The sequence below is a fragment of the Lates calcarifer genome, linkage group LG17, assembly GCF_001640805.2.
Source record: "Lates calcarifer isolate ASB-BC8 linkage group LG17, TLL_Latcal_v3, whole genome shotgun sequence".
Taxonomy (NCBI): domain Eukaryota; kingdom Metazoa; phylum Chordata; class Actinopteri; family Centropomidae; genus Lates; species Lates calcarifer.
In genome coordinates this window covers 13,295,552-13,312,152 of record NC_066849.1, presented here as the reverse complement: position 1 = coordinate 13,312,152, position 16,601 = coordinate 13,295,552, and positions in this window count along the sequence as shown.

Genomic DNA, 16,601 nt, shown 5'->3' with positions numbered 1-16,601 from the left:
TCTCAGATGTTTACCCGCCATTACAGAACTAATGGTCTACTGTGCCACAGTAGGAGATGTGTATGTCGAATCAATGAAACAACAATGGGCAGAAAACACATTTAACCAATTAGTTTATGACTATAATAACAGTGGGAGACGTAACAACATGTGATGATGGAGTTTTTAGCATGTAGCGTTTTTATTTTCAAACAAAAATGAGTACATTAAACTTTTATTAAAATAGGTGGATTTTACCATTCGCAAAGCCACACTGTCGTAATAACTGTCAACGTTCTGCTCTTGCAAAGCAGCACATATACAGAATACGTTTTTGAAACAATGCATTCTTGATTTCAAACTGAGGCAGACATTTCTAGCTTATGACTGTCAGGTGTGCCAGCTGCAATGACAGCTAATTAGGCTAATGTTAGCTACATGAGTTGGTTGTTTTCACTTAAGACGTTACAAGGGAAACAACTTTTAGGAGAAAGACTCTCCAATGTATTTAGCAATCATGACGCAATTAACATTTGCTGGGGCTGCTGGAGTGTAAACTTCCTCAAATCCGAAGAAAAGCAGGACAGAGCCACTAACATTAGCTTAAAGGTTAACTACACAGTGGATTTTTTTAAAACTGCAATTTGCAACCCCACAGATTAATATAACCAGTAAATGACGTGCTGTTTGGCACGGTTACTGCTGTAGGTAGTAAGCTAGTTAACTGGATATGCTAATGATCGCATCGCAGGTTAAATACACCATTTCAACTTAACCTTTTGCTCTTATGTTTTTGGTCTTGGAAAGGCTAAATAAGACAAGCAAAACCTGGTATATGGAAGGACAATTAAAAGGGCATGCAAAATTATGAAATCCGACTATACCAGGCAGCAGCCTGCGTAGTTGGCCGGTGTTAACTCGCCACTTGCTAACAAGTGACTAAATGAGACTATAGAGGTTGTCAATTGTCGTTTGTATTTAGGCTTCAAAAATCATAAGAGTGGTGATCATCTCACTGAACAAAAGATTTAAGTATCACAAACTTTTGTTGGTCAGATCTTATTTTCTATAACAATCCAAAAAATTGGCCTTTTGTCGAGGGAACCAGGCTGACATTAACTTCCAGGTTGGCCTACAAAATATGTCATTGCTTCACCACTTTATAGACTGTTTCTGCCAGATTATTTTGACTGAGCATTGGCCAATGGGAAAAGTCCAACAGCTGGCTAACCAATGGTGTAAGCAACTCATCATTTGTCTGTCACAGACACTTGTTTTTCTAAAGTTGACCTTGCTGCACCTACATGCTAACTGATGACTGAATAACTTGTTTGTGGGGAAGGTTTTAGCAAATAGTCAGTTGTAAACAAAAATCCATTTTATACAACTAGAAATTACCAGTCAGGTGTAATTCGTCTTACAAAATTGTTAAAAAGCACAGACATAAATGAAAGAGTAAATGTTAGAGGTTACAAAGTCACATCCACTGTTGTCTCAAAAGCTCAGGCATCAATATGTTCAACACAGAACATCACTCTGTCAACAAAGGCAGTGGAGGGGTGACAGTGTTTCATCAGCAGGCACATTGCAACTGCGTTGGACTTGGCCTTTAAGCCTGACACTGGAGAATGACAGGAGGCCCAGCGGAGACAAAGTGTCCTGTAAGAACAAAGTCACAGATCTTATCCCCACAACAATGTGTCCAAAACAGCTTTTCTGTCCTGTCGTAGTGTCTTTAAAGAAAAACGTTGACCCTTATACTCACTATCCAAAAAAGAAATCAGACTGCATAAAGTGACTCCACTTTGTTTAAAAGTAGAATTTGATGTCATTAAACTGGAGCAGAATATGTGAACAACAAGTAAAAAAAAACACTCAGCAGGGACATCCTAATGATGTCCCTCTGAGGTAGAAACATGGCTCCCAGTGGCTCCAACTGCTCCCTGCTGTAAATCTAAAATGATTAGAGGGCAGCAGCAAAGATTAGACTGTATTTCAAAGAGTATTACATGTCCAGACATAACATTCATTAATTAAACTCGTGTTCTCTTTGAAGTTAGATAATATCTTACAAAAGCAGTTTTGGGGGGTGGACGAGAACTGCAGCCCCTGCAATGTTCTTGCAGCCGTCTGTCCGTCTCATAACTCACAGCTGCTTTATCAGTGCGATCTATCATTTCACTGCACAAAATTAGATTTCAGTGACTTTTTCTAGGCTTGGTTTTCTCACTCTCTGAGCTCATAACAAAGGAGGCTAATGATGCACGAGTTTCTCTCAACAAATGACTTGGGTGTGACAGGCACCCAAAACTACAAACAGACATATTTTCTCTAATACCTGTAACCATGCAGACAGTCCAGGTTTTGAGACATCTGTCTCTGATATCGCTGCCTGTACTACAATGCAATAAAGGTGAGAGGAATTTGGTTTGTGCTGCATAAAGCTGCTCTCCTCAATGCCATTTTCAGCAGCTGTTTTCAGTGCAAAAGCTTTACTGTACACATCCTGCCTATCACCAACCAACAGACAGACAAAGTTAGCGACTAGCTGGTGAACATGGTGGAGCAGTCAACAGCTAAAGAGCCAGATATTTCCCTTGGGAGATGGTGGAGACCAAAAACAGAGCTAAAAGGAGAAAGACTATTGGACTTATTTTCATCAGGTGGACAAAAACATGACTCCAAATGAATATTCATGTTACTGCATTACGTCTGAATGTGTGTTCAGTAAAACAACATCGTAGTTGATAATCCCAGTGTTGTTGCCATGGAAACAGCCTCCAATAGGTGTAACAAAAGACATGCCTCAGAGGACTGGTACCAGACTTAAAGAAATGGCCCTTGTGAAAATGGCTGACAGCTCATTCGGTGGATTATCCAGAATAATATAGGAACACAATTTCTGGAAAGAGATGTAAAAGTAATTTTTCAATGCTTTGAGCACTTCAAATAAAATTCCATTCACCTCCGCTGTAGAGAGGAGAGGAGGCAGAAATTGGATATCTCAGACTCCGTCTGTAAGAAATGACTGCAGAGAATTAATCAGCACTTACGAGAGAAAAGCTTCACGGGATGCAAACAGACGTGGCATGACAACATTAATCATAGATCATGTAGGTGATGCAGTCTCAGCACAATATAAGCCATCTTTCAAGACAGGAATGGGTGTTCATTACTCAGACCAAGGTGCTGATGTTTGCCTGTATTTCTCATATTTTCCCTCTGGGGTTATTTGTTTGTTTAAACTAGTCTGAAGTGTTCAGACTTTCCAGCAGACTGAGCCAGGATAAAGCAAAAAGGCAGGGTGACCGACTGGGATCATACTCTCATTTTCAGTGACTAACACACAAAATACAGAGCAGAGTGGTTTTGCTTCATGCACGGAGCTTAACTTTGTTTCACATTTTTATGTTAGAGCTTATACACGCCTCAGACTGTTTGTATGATGTGGCCTTATTTGAAGAAAGAAAATACTTTTATTCATATTTTCCTTTTACACCATAAAGCAACATTACTGTATGACTCTAGAGACACTGGAATTAAAATTTCTTGTTTCCAGTGTAACTTGAATTAAGTGGGATCATCTTTATACTTAAGAAGGGGTCAGTCTTTTCAGGGATAATGTTGCATGCTTTAGGAAAAATGACAGGTAAGAGCTGTTGTGTCCTTTGGGGCAGGTCCAAGTGAAGTCTTATATTTTGTCAAACCAAGTCTCAAGTCAGATCTCTCATCCATCAACAGGAGACTTAACTCCAAGTTAGGTCAAAGGTTAAATAGAGATTTCTGACAGCAGAGAGATGACAGCAAATGATGGTAGAGAGAGATAGGAAATGACATGAAACAAAGGTCCCTGGCTGGACTTGGACTTGAGACATTCTTGTTCAAGGTGAGTGCCTTCACCTCTAACACAACGTCTGGAGCGAGAGAGAGCAGCACGTTAGCAGAGCAGCAGCAGCTTCAGTCCTCCGACAGTGTCCACACAGGATGCATTCAGCACTGAGTGTAGGTCACCTGCGCTCGGCTCAAAAAGAAAACAGACTTAAAAGAGTGAAAATATGCGTTTGGTCACAGTTACGCTCTTAAAGTGTGAGCTCTCAAGAAAACGTGGCTGAATCGCCTTCTGTAAGACACAGGGGAACCCCCAGGTCACAAGTCTGCGGCAAACTGCAAATCAAGAAGTCTTTCAGGTCCCAAAATGCAGACAGATGTTAAGACAGTTTTGTGTGTTTGTTTTTTATTACACACAGTGTAATAAATGCCTGATGTTTAAATAATCAGTGTAAGGCATTAAAATCTCACAATAGTTGAGTCCAAGTCAAGTGTCATGTCTTGATTTTCGTACGGCCGGTCTCAAGTCTACAGTTATGTAATCAAGGTTGTTGGTTTTTTTTTTCTTCTTCTTCTTCTGCTGAAGGGTTGTTTTGGTTAAAAGACACATGATGCTTGCAAGTCTCAGAACAAGATTTATGCACTTGTTAGGGTAAATATTTATGCTGCTTGTTGCTCCTGTCCTGAGCGTCCTGGTGTTTTGATATTGAACCACACACTGCCAGAGTGGAAAGATTGAGAGGTGAAGCTGATGACAGACTGAGGGAGACAGACAGCCTGGCTGCCTGTCTTTGACTTTTCCAGGGTGGGCTGAAGACAGTGCCAGCGGGGATGCCATGCATGGTGCTGTGCCGGGAAAAGAAGCCTACGCAAGAAGTGGAGGGGAGGGAGGGGAACATACACAGACACACATTTATGCACATGCACAACCAACACTTGTTATATGCATAAGCACTTCACCGAACGAGGACACGAAGCCAAAATTTGCAAGCATGCACATGCACACAAACTGATAATACCGCAGACGAGGATTTCCATGGACACCCAGCTACAAACTTACGCAAACACTCATGTACACACACGCACATACATAACCTATGCAAATGAGCTCCAGAGGCTCCATGGCATGTGGCAGATGCCCAGTTCTCCTGCCCACATCCTGTTTCCAGACCAAACCAGCACTCGCCTCCTCAACACGGGGCAGCAGCACAGCCGCGGCCGATGAAAAATGACACTGATGAAAGAGTTTTTCGAATGTTTATCATTTCTGTTTTCCTCTCTAAATACAAAAACGTGATTACTTCCAATTCCTTGTAATTCATGCGTGGCTCTGTACATCTGTGTGTCAGCCTCTATTTGACTGTGGTTGTACAGACTGAAAGATATTTTCTTTTTTCTCTCTTCTCCCGATCCAGCAGAGGTGATAGTGCTTGATTCAGCTTGTTGGTCAAAGGCACTTCAAGCACGGTAGAGGTTTTGTTCAGATGGGACTCAAATTATTTAGATAAAGGCAAGTTTCTGCTGCTGTGGAGGTTCAGTTTTTACAGAACTGCATCTTTTTGTAACATCAATAACTCCAGTGACCGTCAGAGCACCCTCTCTGCAGCTGCCCTCAATTGTCGGCCAGATATAACGAGAAAAAGTAACTCAAATACGAGCCAAGACACACACACACACACACACAGAGAGAGAGAGAGAGAGAGAGAGAGAGAGAGAGAGAGAGAGAGAGAGAGAGAGAGAGAGGCATGCTCGATGACTCTTGAGTGAAAATAGACACATATGTTCCCTAAAGCTCTGGCACTTTTTGCTGTAAGCCGTTAAAGAGAGGGATTGTGTGTGATGCATGCTGCCTGGAGGGCGCTCTGTTCTTTCCCATACTTCTCGAGCAGAAGGTCATCTGCAGCTCGGCTCATGACAAACCGTGCAGCCACATGCGTGTTCGTTTTCAAAGCGTTCGCTTCTCCGCTCCGTCAAACGCGACACACCTTTTTTAAATTTCATGTGACCGTTTTCAGCATTGTTCACTCTGGCTTTTTCCACAATAGACATTTAGATTTTTTTTTTTTTTTTTTTTTTTTTTTTTGCAATAGCAAGAGAAACACAGGTGTAACTAATAACATTAACAATGGCTCAGTTACATTTTGATGTCTCATTGACTCATGACAGTGAGCCAACGAGCACAACACCAGGGCCCTGGGCAGGATGAATGTTACCAATTAGACCTGTTCTTCTCCTGCTGTGACAAAAAAGAAAAGAGGAGCTATTTAAAAAGGGGGCAGCAAGATGATATAAAGATATGAGATTTTACTTCAAATCTGGACACAAAGCAAGGAACACACAGAGAAGTGAAGCAAATAAGCCACAGAAGAGAATCCAGCCCCTAATCCAGAACAGTAGATCTTCATGTGATAACCGCATCCAACTGAGGATGTCGAAAATCAGCTGCAGTTGGGGAGGAAACAGAGGGAAATAGAGGGAGACAGCAGGTAAGATGAAGGTGTAGCGGAAAGTGGAGGTGGGGAAGGTGAGTCACAGGGGAGAGAGTTGTACAGGAACGGCGGGAAGGTGGACGAGAGTGAGATGGAGGAGCGGCGAGCGAGGAAAGACGTGCACACATATGTTGACTGTATGTGGCTCAACCCAGTGGCCCTGCCTTTGTGCAAAGGGGCTCAGGGGGGAAAATCCTCAGGGACTAAGTGAACTTTTCGCTCCTCTGCCGCCACATCTGGACGACACACCACCGCCTGGCATCAGAGGAGAGGATGCAGCAGACGGCCAGACAGGTGGCCGGGGAGTACGACTGGGACACACACATACTGTATATATGTAGAGAAACAAGGAAGAAAATATATTATACATTTTACACAACTGTGACACACAAAAACACATACTACCAACAGAGGTTCAGCTTTTACAAACCTTAAGTGCTGGTATTAAACACACTCTATTTTCATGCCACAAAGTAGTCATCCTTGAAAGGCCTACAGGGTGTGAATACCGTCCCCATCTATTTATAGTAAACTGTGGCTACCCTCTAAAGACGTGGGTATGCTGTGCTGTCCCACCAGATCTGAAGACATTTCTAAGCAGCCTCCTAATACAAGCTGGGTTTTCATCTGAATTCAGTGCAACTTTTAACTGAATTTCCAGGTAATCTGCAAAAGAAAATGCAAATATGTGTGATTCAGGTCATAAGCATGATGGAATATAAGACAGTCCTGTTTGTTTCATGTATTCAGAGGAAGGTTACAGTATCCCCATCACTACCACACAGATGATGTTTTCATCTAGTGTTATTTTTACTTTCTTCAGTGGAGCGGAAACATTCGCACGGTTAAGTCACATGCTTCATGTACTTCATGTTGGAATCAGTAAGTCTGCTTCCACTGCACTTTGTCACATTTTGCACCAACTTGCTGATATTTCAAGGTTTTTTTTTAAATGAAAATTAAAATATGCATAAGAACAGGTGGCTGGAAACCCCCATATGTAGGGAGGCAAGGTTTTGGCAATAATTGTGCTAAAAATGGCACATGCTTTCAGATATTGTTTCCTCAAAGTGATTGGTGGTGTGGCACAAGTTTGCACATGTAGAGAGTGGTAGTGTAATTATGTAAGGAATGGAAATTTAAAAAAAAAAAAATGAGTTGAGTTTGAGAGAGAAGTTTAATCCCAGCAAGCTTTCATATCCCTGCACACCTGTGCCCAGTGCTGTTGTTGGATTGTTAGTTTTGAAAAGAAATGAAAACTGTCCAACACAGTTCCTCCAGTTCAGATGAGGAAGATGTGGCCTAGATACTGGTCGATGAAGATTGAACTAATACTTTGTAGAAAAAGTTTGGTGATAAATGATATCAGAGGGGGACCACAACGTTGTCCTGATGCATTGACGAACCAAACTTCTTTCTGCCACTGCCTCCTTCAACAGCTTCTGACATCTTTCTATCTTATTTCATGGTTTTTTAGTTCTTAGATCAAAAGTTAGATAATCAAAACAGAGACTGTGAGTGAGGCTGAATCATAATCCAGTAAAATGTTCGTCTGATTCATGTCTCACACTCTGGATTCACGTTGCACCTTCCCGCCTTCGAGATGACATTAACAGATACGCTGCCTATTTTCTGTTTTTACCAATCTATCACCTCAGCACGTGGACGCTGCACAGGCTGAACCGATCACCGCACTACAGGAAGCTTTCTGAAGCACATGTTGGAGCGAGCAGCCAGTGGGGCTCTCTGAGCAGAGGCCGGGGCTTTCACCCAGCCCGGCGCCCGTCGCTGGTGATGGATGACCTGTGAGGGATGATGAATCGACTCCTGTCAGGTCCTCAACACATCCTCATCAGAGATTCAGCTGTAAGGAGAGAGGAACGTCACTGTCGGCCTGTGCTGTACTGTAAAATACAACTCGTATCTCCTGAGGCGAGATGATTATTACAGTAGCGCACAGATTGTTTCACACTGCATTATGGACTGTAGTAATAACACAGTGCAGTGTGAATGAGATGATTATCATAGGTGGGTGGTGTTACTGGTCTCCTCAAGCCTGTGAAATGATGTAAAAATCTACTAAAAACACAAAATGTGGTCCATTAAATGGATCTAAAGGAAGTCTCTTTTTTTTTTCTCCCAGAATCTGACTTCTATTTAAACTTTTTTTTTAAATCATTCTGCATTGTAGGAGTTTAAATGACAGCTTTTGTAGTTCTTGTGCGATATTTCATTCCTTTTTATTACTTTAGATATACTTCTCTATTACTTAGATCCATTTCCATTATTCTCCCTATCGATTATCCTCAATCGATTAACCTTTGAAATATAGAAGTAGAAGAAGAAAGCTTTTATTGTCATTGTATTGAAATACAACAAAATTTGGAGGGTTTAAAGTACAGATTGCTGTTTTTAAGTCTGTTAGTCTGTGTTTTGAGTGACCAACCAAGTATAAGTTATATGTGCGTTATAAAAACACCCAATCCATATAATCAGGTTTTTCCCACCCTTGTCACTGCATTTCCCATGTGTGTGTGTGCTATATTTGTTGTCATTTTGTTAGTTTTGAGATTCCCTGTAATGAAGTATTTGCCCTCGACAGAGAGCTTCATCATTTTAGTGAAAACTTGAATTTAGCTGAACTGTAGAGAGCTTTTTCTCTGTATGTGTTGGTGTTGCACCTCAGCATAATGTTGTGACAGTCTTCTCAAAAATACCTGTATTAGGCCTTATCTGAGAAGAGAGTTGTGCTTTTGAATTGATTTCAAAGTCAAAGTCAAACGTATTCCTTAATTGAAAGAGCATTTCTGTCAAGGTAACACTTCAGCAAACTTCCACATGCTAGAGATTTACTGTGGTCTAAAATAAGTCGTCACTCTCAGTCCACGGCTGACAAAAGCCACCGTTCACACAGTTTGAGCTTCACGCTCTTTGCTTTCCTCACTCATTTCATCACGTTTTCTTCATTTCCTGTGTGCAGCAAGCAGATGGATCTGAGTTTTTGGCTAAGGCCCGAGTGTTATCTGTGCTGAGTGAGAGAAGGGCTTCCTGGTAGCTTCAAAGCCAGCAGACTTTTTGAGCTCCTTCAAAGACCCAAGAGCTTCTCTGGCTTACATGAATACGGTTTCTCACTGAGGTGGTCAGGCGGCTTTATGAGAGTCCGCAGCGGCGCAGATGTTTTGTATTTGCGTGGGGAGATCGGGTTAACGCCCCGTGCCGCTGTCGTGTAAGCAGCTAGATCGATGAGCCGCGGGTCAGTAGCCACAGAGACAGGTGGAGAGAGAGTGAGTGTGGGGGCCATGTGGTGAAACAGTCTCATTTCACACAAATCTCAGCACAAACAGAAGCAGACGGAAACCATTCACTCCCTCCTGCGTGCTTGGGTCCAGATTACTTCCTGAAGGTTCACTAGAATTTTAATCATGTCCACCAACACCACCACCCAGCCCTCCTCCTTTCTCCCTCACTTATGCATCTGGCAATTCCCGACTGATATTTATATTCATAACAAACAATGAATCCACACAGTAAAGAGAGAATGATATAGAATAACTCCGGCAGCGTGGCTCAGGAGGCGGATACCACTTTGTAACAGCCGTGCTGTGATGGGCTGCTGGCACATATTGGACTTCCCTCATAAACCTCCACAGGCAGGCTGGACTGGAAGACAACAAAGCCTTTTAACAGTCCATTCAACCGTCTGCATCATCCCTACAGCAGCACGGCCAATTACAAACCAGATGTGGTGAAAGCCCAGGGATCAGGCCTTCCTGATTGGACCAGATCAACATCTCATGTTTGATTCTGGCTCTTGCTTTGAGCTCTGCTGAGTGAATCTGAGGTCCGCAAGAGGGAGAAAGTCTGTAAGTGTCATGCTGTTGGTCAAAAACGAGTCAAAGGAATAGTTTGGCTTTTTGGTAAATACGCTTATTTTGTTTCATTAGAGAGAAGATGAGAAGATAGCGCTCTCATGTCTGTGTGGTCAGTATGAAGCTGGAGCCAGTTAGCTTAGCTTATAGCACATAGACTGGATGCAAGGGGAAACAGCTAGCGTGGCTCAGTCCAATTTACATTTTGACTTGGCTGTGGCTTCAAATTGAACAGACAGACTTGGGATTGGTGCCACTCAAGTCTGTTTCCCAAAATGACAAACTGTTTCTTTAAGCTGAATACACTCACTCACATATACACACTAAACAGCCACAGCACTGCCCACTCCAGACAGTGAAGTCCTACATGTCCCAGAATGCCTTTCAAACATTCGGCTGTTGGTTTTATGATCAACTTGAGACTCAAGCAGAACAGTAATGGAGGTAGCGCTCCAAAGTGATTTTCTCTCGACAGATGGAGGAAGATTGATCACAGATCTGTTTGAAAGGAGAAGCAACAGCCTACTGTAAGAATAATGTATGACCAGGCATTCAGCTCTAAATATGAGAACACACACACTGAACACTGAACCCCTTCTTGATTCCTGTTTCTCTCCTCGTCTTCTGAATGACCTAAACCTGTCTGGCAATCAGTCAGCAATCAGGCCAATCAGGGCGGCAAACAACCAAAACAAACAGCGGGTGAGGGTGAGCGATGGTCGGGACAGCGCTCCTGTGGGCCTCGACGTGACCTCTGGACAAGGCAGCCTCATGACTAATTGGTGTTTAAGCTCAATCACAGTCAGGACACTTCCTACTCCTGCGAGCCTGCTAAATGGTCCCATTCTCTCTGTCAACCCCCCTTTTCTCTCCCCCCCTCTCTCTCTCTCTCTCTTTTTCTCTCGTAGCTCCCTGCTCTCTCTCTCTCTCCCTCCTGGGTCTCTAACACCCCCTCTTCAGTCTGTCTGTCTGGGCCAGAGGGAGGCACCGTGGGAGTTTAATTGCCTCGTATTTCCATGAAGCCAAGTTCATTACATTAACAGCTCCAGCCCACGCTGCATACTTCTAACCTGCTGCAATTTGTTTTTGTATTTATTAGGCTGGCAGAACAGGCAGCTTCCCGCTCAGCTGGGGGAGAGAGAGAGAGAGAGCCGGGTGAGGGAGAAGGTCAGAGGGAGCTCGGGCAGGCACAGGCGTCTATTGTGATGCACCAGCAGGGCGGACGAGAACATGACAGGGAGGTACAGGCGGGGAGCGCAAGGCCTGCTACTCAAGGTCTAGGAGAAATCAGGGACGCTCATGGTGTGGATGCAAAGGCATGAGGCAGTGAAGGAATGATGAGGCGAAGGTCAGACAAGGTGTAAATATCACTTTGAGAAGGTTAGAGGAAACTTTTAGAATAAATTGCCACCGATGTACCGAGATAAACAAGACAAAATATCGTGTTGTTTGATATGATTATTTATGCCATAAACAGTAAGCAGAGGTCGCCTTAATGTGTTATCAGCCTCAAATTAACGTCAGTAGTTGGTGTCTTGAAGCTGGTTTAGTACAGTTATAGACCACTCAGCCACAACATTAAAACCACTGACAGGTGAAGTGAATAACATTGATCATCTCATTACAATCCAATGTTCTGCTGGGAAACCTTGGGTCCTGACATTCACCTGGATGTTACTGATCCAGCATTTGTGGGACCTGCTATTGTGTAGCTCTCCGTTGCGCTGCCAAAACAGCTCTGACCTGTCAGGGTATGGGACATGGGACCCTCTGAGGGTGCCATCGTCAGCGGGTCCCGTGGGTTGCAGGGTGGGGGCCTCCATGGATCTGGCTTATTCTGGATCATCCGACAGATGCTGGATCAGATTGGGATCTGGGGGAGTTTGGAGGCCAGGTCAACACCTTGGGCTCTTTGTTGTGTTCCTGCAGCCACAGAGCATTTTAGCATCTTTCAGTTCAATGGTTTGGTTTTACCTTTACTGTTTTGGTTCACTCACTCACTGCTCAAGAGCATTTTTAGTGGAGTCAATATTGGACCAACTTTTGTCAAGTGATCACAAAAAAACACCAAATAAACCAAACATAATGTTGCTCTCTGCTGGATGTGTTCATGGCTTTATAACGTGATATGTCAGTGTTGCATTCGCAGTCTTGTTCCACTGACCCGGAGGTATTAATGCCTCTTTATTCACTTGATATCACAACTGAACATGTGGTGGTAATTGTTTAAATCTCAACCAGATATGAGACACTGGTGGCCAGGAGTCAAACCCTGCAGGGACCTTTTGTCCTCTGCCCCCACTCTCCCCACATTAGACTTTTTTGACTTCCTGCAGTAAAACTGTAAAATACTACAGTAGTATGGAGACTCTGTATGGTGAGCAATGAGCAATATAGATACATATATAGACAGGAAACCATGACACAATATCCTCTCCAATCACGACACTTCCCCAAGATTCCCAGCATAACGCAGAAAGTGATTGCCACATTCAGTGCACACACAGGCACACACCCATGTCTCCATTCATGAATTTCTCTCTGTCCCGCCCACTAAATGTACAGTTCACACAGAGCACTTACAGCTGGTCACAATACATGCACCTCTTTCACAAGCCTGGAGTTCCCACTTTGCCACACATGCTGCAGCGACATGTCTGTATAGCATTGCAGGAGCACACAGGTTTAAAAATAAGCTTCTGAGAAATCTGTATTGCAAAAGTGTGAATCCACCACAAATCCCTCAGCATAGTAATTCAGAGACAGTATGTACCATTTTCTCTTATGCAATGACTGATGATACTGTAAGAAAGCCACCAACTAATCTAAAACAGCAACGCTAAATGGATCTGCTCAAAACCTCCCAAGAATCACAGGGGAAAAGGGAAAGGAACACAGAGAGACAATAGTGAGAAGGCAGGAGAGAAAAGGAGTAAGAGAGTGGAGTGGAAAAATAATGAGAAATAAATATATACTGTAAAGCATAAGAGTAAGTTAACGGTTGAAAGGAAGACAGGGGAGAGAGCAAAAGGAAGAGTGGGAGATAGGCTGAATCTACTGGCCAGCATGAGTGAGCGTCTCTGAAAGTGGATATGAAGGCGGATGAGCCACGCCAACCTCCTCTGACCGCATTAACAAAACCTAATGGAACGGCTGGCTCCAAGAGGCCTCGTCATCCATTATCTGACTGTTGCCCCGCGCAACCAAATAGGTTCACGGTCTCAGCGGCTGCAGCTCAGCTGTCATACACTATGTTCTCCCTTTTTCTTTGTCTTATTTCCACTGGCCTTAATGAAAATGATTGGTAAATCAATTGCCTGGTATACGTAAAGAAACCAATATTGCCTCCACCAGGCCCCCGTGGCCACAAATCACTGTAGATCAGCAGGGGAGGAAAGGAAAAGGATGGTCATATTTTCTACTGAGAGGCAGCTGTCAGCTCGGCACACACACCAGATCCATCACTACCGGGTCATGTTGAGAGAAGGAGCACAGGTCAAACTCTCAGAATGAATCTTCTAGTGATTTTTTTAAAAATTTTTTTATCTTGCATATTTGTGTATTAAATGAGCAGCAACTAAAGGTGTCACAGGTTTTGCCTTCCTCCTTGGTACACTGTACTAAAGTCCACTTTTTAGGTACTTGCATTTCAATTTTAGTAAACTTCAGTACATTTCACACAGACATATTGCAGTATTACTCCACTACAGTTTATTTGGCAGCTGTAGTCACCTCATAGATTTTATACTGTACATTAAAAGTAAGATTAGCTCATAAATGTGACACACTGCTATACACATTACCCAACTATATACTCAGTGGGTAAAATTAGCTCCACTTTGACCAGCTACAAAATCAATTACTCATAAGTACATCAGTGACAATGATCTAATTATATAATACATAAAAAGATGTTACAGTAACAGGGGCCACTGTCCCCATGATAAATGCTTTTGATACTGATGATAGTTCCATACTTATAAGTCAAATTTTGAACACAGGAGTTTCCAGGCTGTTAGTACCCAGAGAGATTTGAAATAACAGTAAAGAGTAGAAGAAATGTGTTTTCTTGTTTTGGCTTCAATATTCTGTAATGATACGACCAAACTGCACATATAACTGGTTGTTCCAGTTTAAGGGGATTGTTTTTTACTGTTATTACTGTTTACTGTTTTTACTGTCTGCAGAATTACTGCTAGACAAACACACACGCACTTTCTAAGTTCCCAGGGTTGTGTTGCTGTGATGTTTCACCCTGTAAGGTCATCATCAGACAAACATCCATGTGAACAAAACATAGGCTCTATATACAGACATAAAAAGACAGCTCCACCTACAATTAGGAAATCACATGATACAAAAAAAGTCCCCTTTTAGTTTGCTATGCACAGAGACAACACACAATGTAAAGGACACAAAATACACACTGTTTAAACATGTGCACAAAATATATAAAAATGATTTTTGACTCATTTTTGGCCTGTAAAAACACTATAGCCTGTGTTTTGTTCACATGGATGTTTGCCTGATGAAGACACTACATCATGGGACAAGAATCCAACAATAGCATAATCATGTGATTGTACATACGACATACAAGCTCCAAAAAGTGGATTTAGTGTAAAGTTACTCCTTAAAAACACAGAGATTCAAATGATTCAGATGAGTGTGTCCTCCGACCCCTCGGTCACCCCATCACTTATTCACAGATCCACCCATCAAGCAGTTTTCAAAGCTTCTGTTCATTAACAAGGGGATTACAACTTGTGGTGTTTTAAGGAGCGACTGACTCCGAAGACCCGCTCCACAGGTCTTAGTTAGAAAGACCACCATTGTGTAGTGATAGTGTGTTAGTGCTAAGGCCAGAGAACACTCCTTCTTACAGTATATCTTTGGTATTCTGTGATTCTGACCTTGTTGTCGAGTGGTTTAAGCACTTCAGTGTGGCCAGTGTTTGAGCAACCTGTCGACGTGGTGAGAAAATGACAGCATCCTCCAAGAATGGGGAATGGGCAATAAACCGAGGGGGGAGAGGGACGGAGGGGGGGCTACTCACATAGGCATGCCACACAGAAATTGCTTACTTACTGCTAGGTAGCTAATCTCCCGTTAATCCGCGGTACTTACCCACAAACACACTGACTGCACCTTTTGTGTGGTTGCACAGAGAAAGTGTTTTTCTGTGGCCGGGGGTCAGGAGCAAAGGCTGGTCTGATTCAGGACATTCCCAGGAGCACTTGGAAAGAAATGAGGACACCGAACAGCTCATGCATTGTGTGTGTGTCTGTGTGTGTGTGTGTGTGTGTGTGTGTGTGTGTGTGTGTTGCCTTTGACCACTTGTGCATCACATAGTATTCAGTGTGGCATACACACAGTCACGTGTGGTAAAGATGTTTACATTTTACAAGTGAACAACATCAAGTCTAAAATGTGACCCCATGGATGATGCTGCGATAACAGGATGTTATGAATTTTGAGGAATTAGATTCATGTGACACGACTGCCGCTCACGCACCCTCCACACAAGACCATTATTTTCCTCTTGAAACAATTGTTCTTTTCTACTTTTGTCTTTATGTCGAGCAGTATGTTTTCCTCAGACCCAGACGGCGAGTCATCTGAGCGGATCTCCAAATGATCATTTCTCAATAATGTGAAATCATTGCAGTGAGCTTCAATTGGTTTTGTGCTTTGTGTGCTGCTCGCCCTCTCACCAGCCTGGGCATGGATTACTCATACAACAGGAAATAATGACGCCAAGGTCCATTAAGTGGGATGGCAGGACATCATATCAGCATTAATCTCCCACTTAGCAGAGCAGCCCCAGGAGAGAGGGGGAGACAGGGAGGGAGGAGAGGGGGAGGGAGAGAGAATATGATTTTCAGCTTTTCCCAACTGGACCCAGACTTTTAATTTTTATTACTGTTTTTTTTCTTCTTCTTTTTTTAACCATATAAAACTTGGAAGGTCTAATGGAAACAAACTGATTTTGCTGATTTCATTACTTTTCTTCTAGCGCCACTGTCAGGCCAAATCTTCCTTTTTCAGATCTCCTCACCTGTTTGTCATGAACAAACTATTTTACTGTGCACAGTAATGCTCCCAGCATGAGAAGGAGAGCATTTTGAAGCCTTTTGTAACCCTGTTACCTTCTAAAATAACAGGGAAATGGCTTAATTTGACTGGATGAGTTTATCTACATGCCCACAAGAGGAGGATGAGTCAGCAAAAAATGTTTTTACATTTTACAGAAGGAGATTTATATAGCCTATATAGATCCTGAAGAAGTTTTCTTTTTCTTTTTACACTTAATTGACATATAGCGAGATACAACAGGACACTTAAGGCAGAGACCCAGATGGAAAAAAAAAGTCTAAAGCACCTAATCTGGTAAAAAATGAATAAATAAAATAAGATACATTTAAAAAAATCTCTT